This window comes from Chelonia mydas, chromosome 17 (genome assembly GCF_015237465.2).
Source record: "Chelonia mydas isolate rCheMyd1 chromosome 17, rCheMyd1.pri.v2, whole genome shotgun sequence".
In the NCBI taxonomy this organism is placed as follows: Eukaryota; Metazoa; Chordata; order Testudines; family Cheloniidae; genus Chelonia; species Chelonia mydas.
In genome coordinates, this window is record NC_051257.2 from 2,664,696 (window position 1) to 2,679,670 (window position 14,975).

General features: G+C 40.7%; 1 protein-coding gene across 3 annotated transcripts in view; it reads right to left on the reverse strand.

Moving 5' to 3' along the window:
- The window catches only part of SLC6A4 (solute carrier family 6 member 4), a 43,550-nt gene extending 34,019 nt beyond the window's left edge, over positions 1-9,531 (reverse strand). For 2 of the 3 annotated variants that reach the window (XM_007057677.4, XM_037880222.2), the window contains exon 1: positions 7,910-9,531. The gene's annotated coding sequence lies outside the window, so the exon portion shown is untranslated. The remainder of the gene's footprint in view (positions 1-7,909) is intronic. The other variant, XM_043530905.1, reaches the window with a different exon arrangement.
- Positions 9,532-14,975: the final 5,444 nt, after the last annotated feature.

The following is a 14,975-nucleotide window of genomic DNA, read 5'->3' on the forward strand; positions in this document are numbered from 1 at the left end:
TCTGTCAATCTGTGTCTGTGAAATGGACACATTCTTCTTTACCAAGAAAAGATAGCCGAAATGTTCATTAACTACGTCTGTGGCAAGTAAGATTTCTGACTGTCTAGAACAAAACTCCTTCTGGGTGCCTGCCACCCACGTTCAAATAGAAAGGAAGGGAGTACCAGATTAATTAGAATATTTTGGTAACATTTTCAGTAGAATTAATTTCAAGCCCATAAAATGGGTTGTGACCTCCCCGGGACCTCAGCATGAATTGGATCTCCTTTTTAAAAAGACAGGTACAGCTGTTTGTTGTGGGAAATGTCTCTGGAGCAACAGACTTTACAGCTGTGTAGTGATGAGCATAGATGTGTAATGCTGGAGCCTCAGTGAGCTAAATTTAGCAGATAATTTCACTTAGCCCTAGGATTTTAACACCCAGAAAGTGCCATGTGGACAGTAGACAATGTCTTGTTTCTTTATTGGCTACAACTTAAGAGAAAAGACAGCACACATGCAAAGGTATTATATTTATATGAACAGTATAAATATTTAATAAGAGTAGAAGTGAAGTTCTTGGAGGTGGACAACATATTGTGGGATGTGCAGGGGCCCTCGGGATAGGTATCCTGATCCCGGGGAGAGTTATGCCTATCCTGGAGGATCCCTCTTGTATTCTGTCGCTCTCTGTCACTGTAGTATCTAGTACTATTTGGCTATTTTAGTGAATGGCATCAGGGCTAACAGTTTATTATCTATTTTTGTTCTGAGCTGTTGCAACGGTCACTCTTACATAAACACGTATTGGCTCTTTATCAACAACTGAAACAGCTGCAGGATGAAAAAAGAAAGAAAAACAAAGAAAAGAAAAAGCTTATGAAGAACATGTGACCTGGAAACTGGAGTTAGTTTTGTGTTGCCTTTCATAAGTGTGGTATTAGTCTTTCAGAGGCCCAAAGTATCTGCTCCTCTTCCCATCCTTCTAGTTCAAAGCGTAGAATGTACTGACACAGAGATTAAAGATTTTGGGGGTCTGTGAAAGGTGACAGACTGACAATACTGTAAACCACGGTCCTCTCATTATCCACAAATTGAGTATAGTACAGAGCACAGAAAGGGCCCAGCAGTGTAAGCTTCACCCACTTCCAGTGTACCTCACTCTTCTCTAGAGAAGCCCCCTCTAGGGTCATGGGAAATCTGCCCTCTGTACCCATTCTGTCCTTGACCTCTCTGCCTAAAATGCCAGCCTCACTGAGATGTGGATTCGTTTTCACTAGAAACTAGACCAAAGTCACTAGTTCACATAGGCCAAACCGCCTTTAGATAAAGTGACTTTTGGTTACTCCCACTCGTGGCTAGAGAGTAAATGGGAAGGCTCTAAAGCTCATTAGCAACATCTTGATTTACACCATACACAAAAACTACATCTTTGGCTCATCTAGCAGAGAAGTCCTCTTAGAATGCCATTGCCCTGGGTTCCAATCCCATCTGGGACCTGACTATGGCAGTTCACTGTTTTACTAGTGTCTGCTAGTTTATTTCATGAGGCATACGGTGACCTCTAGTGGCAAGGTGTGCAACATACAAATAATTCCTCTCATTTGCTTGGTTTCAGAGTAGCAGCCGTGTTAGTCTGTATTCGCAAAAAGAAAAGGAGTACTTGTGGCACCTTAGAGACTAACCAATTTATTTGAGCATGAGCTTTCGTGAGCTACAGCTCACTTCATCGGATGCATGCTGTGGAAACCGCAGAAGACATTATCAGCAGGAGAGTGGGGTGGGAGGAGGTATTGTTTCATGGTCTCTGTGTATATAGACAGGTTTCAGAGTAACAGCCGTGTTAGTCTGTATTCGCAAAAAGAAAAGGAGTACTTGTGGAACCTTAGAGACTAACCAATTTATCTGAGCATGAGCTTTCTTGAGCTACAGCTCACTTCATCGGATGCATACTGTGGAAGCTGCAGAAGACATTATATACAGACAGAGACCATGAAACAATACCTCCTCCCACCCCACTCTCCTGCTGGTAATAGCTTATCTAAAGTGATCATCAAGTTGGGCCATTTCCAGCACAAATCCAGGTTTTCTCACCACACACAAACTCACTCTCCTGCTGGTAATAGCCCATCCAAAGTGACCACATTGTGAAGAGAGTGGTCACTTTGGATGGGCTATTACCAGCAGGAGAGTGAGTTTGTGTGTGGTGAGAAAACCTGGATTTGTGCTGGAAATGGCCCAACATGATGATCACTTTAGATAAGCTATTACCAGCAGGAGAGTGGGGTGGGAGGAGGTATTGTTTCATGGTCTCTGTGTGTATATAATGTCTTCTGCAGCTTCCACAGTATGCATCCGATGAAGTGAGCTGTAGCTCATGAAAGCTCATGTTCAAATAAATTGGTTAGTCTCTAAGGTGCCACAAGTACTCCTTTTCTTTCTGTGTATATAACGTCTTCTGCAGTTTCCACAGTATGCAGCCGATGAAGTGAGCTGTAGCTCACAAAAGCTCATGCTCAAATAAATTGGTTAGTCTCTAAGGTGCCACAAGTACTCCTTTTCTCATTTGCTTCTCAGTGATCCTGTGTGAGAAAGGTGAGAGGAAATTCTGATATGTGATATTAGTCCTTTTCCTGTTCTCTACATTTTTGAACAGGTGAGATTCAGACCTTCAATCTAAATTCTGGCTAGAAGATTAAGCCAACCAAACCTCATATCCTGCTGTTGGCACCAACCAATACTTGATGCTTCAGAGGAAGGCAAACCACCATAATGCCTCTTCTGAATTATGCAAAACTGTACTGTATGTGAATTCCTTCCTGACCCATGCAACGATTAGCTTATGCCCTGCAGTATGAGATTGGTTTATTCTTAATGTGCACAATTATAAAAGATATTATTGGTCATAAAGTCATCCGGGCTATTTTAAATCCTGCAGTCATGAAATACATACATTTGCATGCATTTCACTTCAAACAGATTACTTTTTCTTTTTAAATTTAATGATGTAAAAACCAACACTAGATCTTGCTGGTGTATCAGCCACTGGCTGTGTTAGAGCTGAATTCCTGTAGAAGGACTTTCATGTTATTAATATCACTTTGGGTATGATAGGAACCTGTGTTCCATCTGGCTTACTCCTATCCTCCACTCACAGATCAGCACCTGCTAAGAACTAAACTGCTCTGAACTGGAGAATTAAAGGGTAACACATATACTTAGCAAAACAGAACAAGCTATTTCTTAGTCTCTTCCACACTATAAATTGAAATTATTTCAGTTAATGTGTCCTAAATTAGTTCTCACTTTTACATTTAGCTGTTTGGGGATTTTTCTTAAAAAATAATGTTGCTCTTTGGCTTCAAATGACACTTTATGCAAAGAATGAAACTCACACAAGCAGACACACACAAATACACAAAGCCCAAGTAAATTGGTCTCTTTTAGGGAACTTAGTAGGCGTTTGTGAGGGATTACAAATCATTCCTTTAGCATGGGAGAAGGCAGCGCAGCTCTTCTGCAACCACTGTTCTAGCCTCCAGGCTGCAATAGCAACCTCAGCCCTTCTCCACAGCATATGTAAAGGTTCCCAGACACTGGATCCGAATAAGTATCTATTCAAAAGTCTCTTGCCCTTCTTCCTTACAGCCTTGCATAGTTCCACTTCTGTCCCCCTGCACAGGGCTGCCATGAGGGACTTGCACAAACTGTCCCTACTGCAACACTCTTGAGGATGAGAGAGATCCTGTTTTACTACATATGTGGAGGGGAGAATAGAGAGGCTCCTTAAATCCTCTTCTCCGTTCTTGCCTTCTGTACCAGCACAGGCCAGGAGAGATGCTTTATTTCAGATATTTAAATGACAGATTAGTTTAGGAGCAGAGATGCCATGGCAATGAGAGCTGTTTGGAAACAATAGACAAATAGACCAATTCTGGCCAATTACAGTTTGAAAACTTGCTCACAGCATATGTCCCAATGAATTTTACTTGCTGTTTATACCAGGAAAATCCTGTTTAGAATTGGCAATCATTTAATATAATTTGCTATTGAATGGGCCCATTTGTATTGATTTCATGCAAAGCAGTTTGGTCCCAAGAAAACCTTTCCCTATAATCTGAATTGTCCATTAAGCAAATTGGCAGTAATTGGGATGCACTGTATTTTAAATCTCCAAAACAAGCATAGAAAAGTATGTAATCACTTGACAAACAGTCCTAGCTTTGGAGCTGGTCAGCTAGAGAATCAAAGAGTTAGGCACAGGGAGAGGTATTACTTCACTTCTAGTTCATCCCTCAGCCAATGTGGGGTTGATCTCTGCAGCTTGTTTTATTTATGCTTTATCTAGTCCAGTTTTAAATAAAATGTGTAGATGATAGATCTGATCCAAAGCCTACTGAAATCAGTGGGATTTGGATCACATTCACTATGCATGCTTAAATATATCTATGTGTCTTGAGATTTTATACCACTCCCCATCACCAGAGTATCCAAGCCCCTTATAATATGATACATTTAAAATATGCAGGTAGTAACATGGACCTTGTATGTGAATAATACTGGCACCTGAAGGGACATAACTTATCAAGGTCCAGATTCATAGAATAGAATAATAGAATATCAGGGTTGGAAGGGACCTCAGGAGGTCATCTAGTCCCACCCCCTGCTCAAAGCAGGACCAATCCCCAACTAAATCATCCTAGCCAGGGCTTTGTCAAGCCTGACCTTAAAAACCTCTAAGGAAGGAGATTCCACCACCTCCCTAGGTAACCCATTCCAGTGCTTCACCACCCTCCTAATGAAAAAGTTTTTCCTAATATCCAACCTAAACCTCCCCCACTGCAACTTGAGACCATTACTCCTTGTTCTGTCATCTGCTATCGCTGAGAACAGTCTAGATCCATCCTCTTTGGAACCCCCTTTCAGGTAGCTGAAAGCAGCTATCAAATCCCCCCTCATTCGTCTCTTCTGCAGACTAAACAATCCCAGTTCCCTCAGCCTCTCCTCATAAGTCATGTGCTCCAGCGCCCTAATCATTTTCGTTGCCCTCCACTGCACGTTTTCCAATTTTTCCACATCCTTCTTGTAGTGTGGGGCCCAAAACTGGACACAGTACTCCAGATGAGGTCTCACCAATGTCGAATAGAGGGGAATGATCACGTCCCTCAATCTGCTGGCAATACTCCTACTTATACAGCCCAATATGCCGTTAGCCTTCTTGCAACAAGGGCACACTGTTGACTCATAACCAGCTTCTCATCTACTGTAACCCTGGCCCCTTTTCTGCAGAATTGACACTCTACTGAGTATCGTCTTATTCTGAAATCTACTGCAGATAAAATATTATTTAATAGAGTGAGGGTGCCAGAGTATAGCCATAAATAATGAAACATCTGCAGCCTACACACAGGCACAGGGCTAAGTGTGGCTACACCTGCAATCACAATGTTCCTGAACAAACAGGGTTGTGTGGTGGGTCTTGCATGTCACCCTAGAAACTTTGTGCTCTTCTTAACTACCAGATGTGCAGCAAAACAACCTGGTGCATTAAGGAGGAAGCATCAGCCTTCACTCTGAATTTTATATTACAACCTTACTTTTATTTCATTCTATATTTAACATTTCCCGAGAGAGAGGACACGTGACAGTGACTTATTTGTGGAATTCCTAGAGAAGGGAAACCACATAATAGTGGCAAAGTTGTAGATTAAAGTAGATTGTGCTTTGCTATATCTTTCCAAGACAGTTGTTCAGACTATAGAGAAAGGAGGGGCACAAATGCATTCTGTAGCTGTGGAGTTTAAATGTTTAGTGCAGAGGAATAGATGAGCTTAGAGCGGATGCCATTCCCCTAGATATTATCTTTAAATCATTTATGTAATCTCCAAGAAAGATACATAATACAGTAAATGTCACAAAATTACTAGAGCCCCATCAGCAAGTCCAGACTCTTTCCATAGACAGGCAGATTGAGGTAATAACACATGCTTACTGTATAATAAGATACATGCATGCGTACACAGAGACTGACTACAAATTTTACACAAACAGGGCACATTTTTCTATAATTATGTTTGTAAATGCTTACGTAAGAAAGTAAATAAATGCTCACACACGTGTGTAGATGATCTTTCCTATACGGCTGCTTGATACAAAGCTATCGTCAAGTTACAGCAGCAACCTTCTGGTTCCATGCTCTTCTGCAGCATTTCATGAAAACCCCTGTACCCTACATGGCCTTTATTGTGCAAAGCTATTTGCATGAAAAATAACTCTCCGAACAGACAGTGCTACAGAACTATCTTTAGAAGAGAATGAAGACATTAGCACCAGGAAGGGCACCATGGTGCTGCATCCTGATTTCCTTAATGCCGCTCCTGTCAGAAAACTCAGCATGTGTCCTTGCAGAAAGGCACAAGGGAGATGAGAGATGCTATACATTTTCCATACATGGGGATACATTTTTTTGATTGGATTCCCACAGTGTGTGGACACTTTTTGTAAAGTTGCAGAGCTATTAGAAACTCATACCCCTCCTTGTTCAATTAGAAAATGCACCCACGCAGCCATTGGCCACATGCTTTCTTTATAAAGCACTTCCCAAGAATCCTCCTTATTATCCAACTCCAAGGCAAAGCTGCTTAGCATCTAGCCACTCAACAGAAACACTAAGAGAAGAGCTATGAAGGTTTAAAATCAATTGCACTGCATTACATCTGATGAAGTGCCTGGAAACAAACAACCCAAATTCAAAAATCTCCAAACCAAACTATCTCCAGGCTTAGGGGCTGGAACTAGGGATGTTTGGAGCGGGGAGGGGCTGCCACAGTCCCTGGCTTGAAGTGGTTTCCATCATATACAGGGTTTACAGTTTGGTTCAATGGCTCTCACCAGCTCCTATACAAATTGTTCCAACACCCCTGTCTCCAGGAGTCCAAATCCATTGAATTATCTGTTTATTTCACTTTTGCCTTTCATATTAGATCCGTTTTCTACTCTTAACCTTCCAAGTCATTTTATATGTATCGTTGGAAGAAGAACCACTTTACACTACATATTTGATCACCTTATATTCTTAATCATTTGAGCTTCTGTAATATTTATCAAACTTGTAGCTAAAGCCAACAAGCCTGATAATTGCATAGGTAAACACTGATTACAACAAATACATTCACAAAATACTCTTCAGTCTATTTCTTACAATAATTCTGTTCCATCAAGTTAGATAAACCATTTTAAAATAATAAATGATAATTTCAAATATAAATTAATGTGGCTAATTAAATTAAATGTTTATTTTTGTCCTTTTAAAGTAAATCAGAATTTTGCATTGATTTTGTCTCAGATTCTTTCCCTTTCACATAAATTCTTCTCTAGCTCAGTTTAATATACTTCTTCTTGAATTTGAAATAAATCCTCTATTCATAATACAAGAATTTAGATTGTCATAAATTCTAATTTCAAATTGTCATAACATGTTCTGCTGCAGGCATTTGTCTGCAACATTAATAATTACTGGACAAATGCCTGGATGAGACAGCGGGCATGTAGCTGCAGAAAAGCAAACTGAGGCATACGTTTAATGAATCAAAGCAAACTTTCACCAAAATTCAGGGCATCCTTTTCTCAAAGCCATGACAGATGTGTTTTTTCTCCCAACACTTCAAACAGTGCTGGGAGCCCTATAAAGCATTCATTTAAAAACAACTCTAAAAGTAAACAAACAAAATGTATTATATAAACTTTAGTTCATTATCACTTTCTAAAGTTCATAACCATAGTTGCTAGAAGCAATGAAACAGTAAAAGTTAATGAAACACCAGTGCCTGCTTGAAGCATAATACAGACTCTTTCAGATAAAAGAGTCTGTCTGGCTCACATAGTATAAAACTTTACATGTCTGTAGGTTTAAAACAAAATGAAAAAGTACCTGCCTTTCAGATGAATCTGAGGTGCTTTTCCCCTGGAGTTATCCAAGACTGAGTAACCCTAACCCTACATTTACTTCAGAGCCTCAAACTCAGCCTGTGGGCAACTCAGCATCTTGGTGAGGTTTTTGTACACCAATCCCCCTCACATGGTCTGATTTCCAGATAATCTGCTGCCAAAGAGCTCTTTAAGAATTTTTGCGTCACTTTTAGTCAAATAAACTTTATGTTTCACCAGGGCTGCAGCTCACTTTTCCTCCTAGAGGTGGGTAGCTACATTTGTATGTTCTGATCAGTTCAGGAGAGCAGGATCCAGCTAAGACAGGCAGGCTGAAGGTGAGGAGACGCTCACTGTTAAGGCATAATTTTCATGTCTCTGATTACAGCTATAAATAAGGGGATGGTGGTGACAAGAAGACGACAAACAGGGTTAATGATCAGTGAATTAGAAGTGCACAGGTGGGTCTACACTATGAAAAGATATACTATAAAAAAAGAACTGAGGTCCTAGTTCTAGAATAGAATGGAGAAAGGATGGTTCTTAGACTTCCTTGTTACTGATTACTTACATTATTTTAATGCAGAAATATAAATGGGGGGTGATTTTGTTATAAAATGTGAGGCACAAGTTTTTGAAAAGTGTTTTTCTACTTTAATCAAGACAAATCACTTCCTCTGTCTCTCCCACACGTCAAAAAACCTCCAAAACAAAGGCTTTTTCTCCAAGGTACTTCAGTCCAGAGAAAGTACTTGTACAGTTTCAAACTTTACATTGTGTTTATAGAAGATGGAAAAAGCATAAATCAGTGAGCATGTCCCAGTTTGTATGCAGATTTGAAAAAGAAAGCAGAAAATCATAAGGGGGGAAAGAATAGCAAATTTTTAGAAGAAACAACAAAACAGCTGATATAAGTGGCAGTTTGAAAAGATCTGTTCTGAGTAGTTCAGTAATAACAGAAACTCTGACAACAAACAAGCCTAGGGCTATAATTACTGCTTCCCTTCCTCTGACTGCTGGTCCAGGTCCCCTTCGCTGCAGCAGTGGCTATTGGCACCATCTCAAGGACAGTTGTGGTAATGCAGCACTGTTAATAAGAGATACGTGAACCCAAATCCTTGCTTTTTCCTGGTAATTCTTTGTGAACATGCTGTAAAAAAGTGTTTTATCAGTTTTTAAACTTGTTGCCTTCTAATTTCTCTACAGCTTTCTTGTTTTTCTATTACTGGCCAGGGTAAATAGCAATGTCTAGCTGGTTTCCTCTTTTACATCACTTTGTCATGTCCCCCTCATACTCTTCTTTCCAAATTAATAGTCCTAGATGTTCTCTGGAGAAACGGGAGACAAGCGCATTTCCCATTCTGCTCCCAGCAACTCTATCCCATCCCAAGAGTCTGAGAGTCTGAAGGCTCATTGGGCCTCACTCACTACACCTTGCTTGAGATCTAAGCAGAGTATTTGTATGTATAAAGGGTCTGTTTGCAGACTTAAATCTAGCATTTCAGGGATGATTTTGTTCATGAAAAGAATCCATTCCTTCACTCTCAACCAGAATTCCCAGGTCTCTAATACCAGAATCCTGGAATAGATTTTCCAGGAACTCTGAGTCTACTCTCTCACTGAAAACAGGATCTTTCATCACCGTTTTTGGAGTTTTTTTCCCCTCACTTGTAGAAATATATAAGAATCTGCATGATGTGTCTTTTTAAAAAAAATGTTATTTGTTGCTGTATCTCCACTTTACTGTGCTTAGAGCAGACTTTTGCCATGGTTTCTGAACTATTACTGAACACAGTTTGTCTCAGTCTACACTGGTAGTTAAAACTGTGTTCAGCTGCACACACTGAGGACACTCAATGTCAGCAACTGGTAATATATAGACAAAGCTTGAAGGTACACAGAGTGTATTGAGAACATATAGAGAGCATTAACAATTACTTAGCTTGGCTTTTTTGTTCACTTATGGGTTTTTTCCACCCTTTCACTGCAGTATATGTATTTTATTTGTTCTGTAAAGTACCTAAAACACTTTTTGGATACTGTATAAATAATAATAATTGCGTCCCAAAAACTGATTATTAATTTATTCATGGACTTTTCTATATCACTCATCACTATATTATCTGACCACTTCACCAATATTAATGACTTTATTTTCAGAACCCCAGAGAAGTGAAAGGATGATATTATTCCTATTTTACAAAAGGACAACTAAGGCACAAAAAGATTAGGGTCATAAGGCTCAGCTAATGTTGGGTGCCTGATCTGAGATGACATGGGTATGATTTTTCAGAGTACTTAGCGTTATGTAGCAGGTGATGCGTTCAAAGCAGAGGTCCCATTGAGTTCAGCTGCAGCAGTGAGTTCAGGTGAAAGCGTAATGATCGCCTGGTTTTACCCACATAGCTGCTGCTGGGGCATTTGATACACTGACAAGGTACACCACACGTTGTGTAGGACCCGGGGATCCTGAGAGGTGTGTTGTGGAGCATACTGCTCGTCGTAGCAGTGGAGATATAGCGGCAGGTTTTGCATATGTTGATATTCTGGCAGTAAGAGTGCCCTGTAAGAGTGTCAGTAAGAGTGCCGCCTGGGTACCCTTTTTTGTGTCACTCAGGAAGCATGTGGAAGATCCGTGGGGTGGGTTTGAAGTAAATTAAGCTAAACTGAATTAAGGCAACTTTAATTCTGAATGAGTGTTCACACAAGGGTTCAGGGCAGTTTAACGAATCCATTTTAAATTCACATATTTAATTAATTCAGTTTAAATTTCCTGAGTATTCCTGTGTAGACAAACCCTTGGTCTTGCTGTCTACCCCCTAGTCTCCTTGTCCCCATATATTCCCTCCACTCCTGTCCACTCCACCCAGGTCCAGCTGTTGCCCCATCTACATCTGAGTCCGGCAGCTGCCTCCTCCACACTGCCTAGATGCTGCCAAGGGACCATTGGAAGCACAGGAAAAACAATATCCTTGTTTTCAGTTCTGATGCCTGGTGCCACAGCAATGGGGAATTAGCAGTTTCACGGAACGTCCCATTCAGCCCCTGAAGCACTGAACTGGAGCATGCTAAGCACAAATGGAATCTCAGAAGAGTTTAGCTGCCAAACTCTAAGAAGTCTCTTCTGAGTGTGTGCAAACAGATTTTTTCAAAGGCTTATAACTTGGCCAAGTTTGGGTGGATTTTCAAGGGAAAAGCAAAAAGCACATGCCTTGGACCAGGGAGACTCCCTGCCATATTTCAAGTCTTTACTCCAAAAGCATGGGGGAGTCTAAAGCTTTCCAGCAAAAAAGTTGTAAGAAACAAATATTTAACATGGGCAAAACAAATTTTTTCACGAATCAACTTCCCAGAAATGGCTGAACCATTTTATTGGAACCTTTAAAAAAAAAAAAAAACGAAAGAAAAGAAAAGAAAGTCTAAGGCAGATACCCTACATTGAAAATTTCAACCTGAACAGGATGACTAGTTGGGAACTGTACAAGTTTTATCTTGTAGCGTTTTCCTGAAGCATAGGCTTCCCACCAGAAGAGGGGGATATAACCTTAAGTTACCTGCCCTGGGCCCAAGTAGAGCCTACACCAGAACTTGTAACCGATCTTAGGAGGAAGTTGCAGGCCCCAGTCTGGTGTTTAGAACACCTTCCTTGAGTGCAAAATTAAAGGGTCATTGCTGCAACAAGATACCACAGGGAAACAGAATATGAAGTTCAATCTCAGTTCTAGTCCAGCAGGACATGGGTGCAAATCACATTTACATTATGCGTGGGAAGAAAATGTACATAGGTAGGTGGCTTTGCAAGAACCCTGGATGAAAAATTCAGGACCTGCTTAGGTGTGAGGCATGTCCTGCCCTCCCCACATAGCAGGGCATTGTCATAACACGTTGTAGGCAGGAACCTTCTGTGAACTATCACATGGAAAAGTGTTATGGTTATAGTCATAAAAGTTAGAGAAGGAATGCACCTCACCATCAGCCATTCCATGTGAAATTCAAAGATCTTTCTCTCCATGTGCAGACCGTATATCAGGGATACAACTAAGATAGATAAGGAGAGAGCTCTGAGGTGTTTGGCTTCTCTCCCCACCCCCAGCCTCAACCTTCTGTTACCAACTGGTTATGAATGTTTCCTTGTAATCTGGATTTACAGTCCCTTACAGACAAAGTTTCCCTTGCCCTGGGATTGTACACTGAGCAGGCCAGATTTATTCATAGATTTGTATTCCATTAATTGAAATGCAGAGTTTTAATCCTAATCCTCTCTTCTCTGATCCAGCCGCTAAAAACTGACTTGAGAAAAACAAAATGTTCCTCATTTAAACTGTCCCATCAAACCAGACTGAAGAAGTGCTAGGCCCATAGCTGGCACGCCAACTCGCTCCATGCCACAAATATATTTCTGTGCATGTGAGAAGAGACTGAGGTTCTTTTGGGACCATCAGCACCCTCAAGCTGTTCATGACACCAGAATCTGCTTTTTATAACGTATCTTGAGGCTTATCAATGTTTTCTCTGGCTGGCTCCATTCTTAATTCTAACACTGAAGGTTGCCATTCACATCACCACCTTTTCCTTTAGGACAAAGGGGCAGCATGATCTGGTAAATTGATGATGAACCTCTGACCCAGGAACTACCAAACTGCAGTCATTTCATCATTCTGCACCTCAGCTCTCCCATCTGTAAAATTAGGGACACCTGAAGTGATGCAGGACACTCCAATTAATTAAGAATTTTAAAAAAACATTGAACTTTCTGTACAATTCTTTAATAATTTGCATCTAAAAATGACCAGGTTTCTGTTGGATTAGACTTAAAGATGAGGGACAATTGCCTACTCACGTTAGCAGCAAATAGATCATTAAAGTCAGATACAAATATAAAAAACACTGGAGGGAGGGTTGGAATCAATTTTCTTCAGTTTTGCTGTTGTTGTGGAAGTTCCATGTATGCTGTGATGCCCTAAACTCTTGCCTCAGGAGAGCACACTTAATCATTTATTATTTGATGGCACCCAAAAAAATACTCTACTTTACCAGAGATACAGGGCCCACTGTCCCCAGAGATTAGTAGAGACATTTTACATCTACTACACTATCACCAGGAGCTGGTGGAGGGGAATCTATTTATACATATGAATTTTAACCACCATTTCAGATGTTGCAATTTAAAAAAAAAGACAAAATGTCAGTGTTGTTTAATAGTCAACAAATCACCAATAGCTATGGGGGCTGATCTGTTTTATTAGATAAAAATGGCCATTGACAGAGCACTACAGCAAAGAGCAAAGAACATATATAGAAAAAACAGGAGCATGCAACTCCTGGTTGCTGTCAGTGGCAGAAAACGGGAATCCGACTATTGAAAATTCCCATGACAATTCAAGTAACTCGACACACAGCATCCTAGTAGTCTCCCTGTTGGCCTCAGTACAGTAAAGGTATGGCTACACGTCACACTAGAGTGGTAATTGTCAGCTGCAGGAGACATTCCCATGCTAGCTGCGATCAAGCTTGAAAGCTAAGAATGAGTGTAACCAGTGCTTAATTTGTTTGGCAGTTCATAGCCCCGGCACCTCTGGGCTTGCTGCATCAGCTATGAATGTAAAAATATTGCTTGAGCCACAGCACCTCTTTCATTACAAATTAAGCGCTGGTGTAACACTGCTGTGACTGGGTATCTGTGCCGAGTAGACACCCAGTGGTTTGGAGGGGTTCATACTCCAGGAGGCTAGCCCCTCCCACCACAGCTACCCTCCTTTTTAGTGCACAAGCTGGATCAGACCTAACATGGGTGTCTCCCTGAGCTAGAAATTACACTTCCATCTTGAAGCAGACATACCCTTACACACATTGGCATAGCCTACTGAAAGCTGTTGATTTAACAACCCTTGGAGTGATCAAAGTAGAGGGAAGAACTGGAATACATTTCTCTCCACTATCCCCCTGCAAAGATTTTAGAGCAGCAGTGAGTGTAGATAGAATACTGCTTCTGCCAGACTGGCTTCATTTTACATAGCCTGTTTCAGCCATCAGAATGTTCTGTGCTTTTTGCAACGGGGCAGGGGGGGAACCCAAGCTATTGTATAAACTGTACTAGGAAACATCCGGGCAAGGACAGCAGAGATAAGCTCACACTGGACAATAGTTAAAAATATTCCAAATTAAACAAAAATGGGCTTGAACACAGTTTAAGCTTGTCAAACTCAAACAGAGCTGGCATAGGCAAAAAATACTATTCACTGTATCTCAAAAGTAGTTAACTCCTTTTGATGGCTATAATCGAGTGGTAAACATGCAACATCAAAAGCAAAAAAACTTTAAGTGACTAGGATATTGAATTTTAAGAAAAAGCCCATGAGCCTTAGCCTACTTCAGAACCACATTCAACCAAGAAAATTGCTTACTTGCCCCAGTTAAGGTAGTTCGTGTGTGTACATTAGTGCTTTTTTATATGGGTGGGGTTTGGACAAGCACATATGAATGTGCTTTATAAACATGAAGCAAAACAGAGACCACCTCCTGTCTGCTGTGTAATGCAGCCTTCCACAGATTTTTGTAGAAATCAAGGACAATCCATTTTTCCAGAGGTAATCCTAGAGGAAATCCAAGGATTGGGTGTTTGAAATCTGGGAACATATGCACTGGAATGCTTATATACTATCAGAAGGAAAGGCTGCAAGCAATTCTGTTTACAGCTAAGTCTTTTGCTTGTCTTTACACCATGAATTTTTAATGAGCCTTACTTGAGGTGAAAAAAATATTTTGATGAAAGTATGTCAGTAACAGAAGCTGAATTTGGAACCCCAAGAATCCCATTTGTTGCTTGTACTTAGGTTAGTAGAACTGTTCTTTTCTGTCAATATTCTCTTCACTTTGTCCAACCCCACCTTTTTCCCTTCCCCTGCATGGAGTGAGTAAGGACTCCATGCAGAACAGCACAAGCCATTGTCACAGAGGTCATGGTAGGCAGTTTAACAGCTTGGCTTGATTTGATCCAAGTATTCACATTGTGCTCATCACCTTGGTATTTAAACGCCTGGAGTGTGAATGTCTTCTCCCACGCTGTGTAC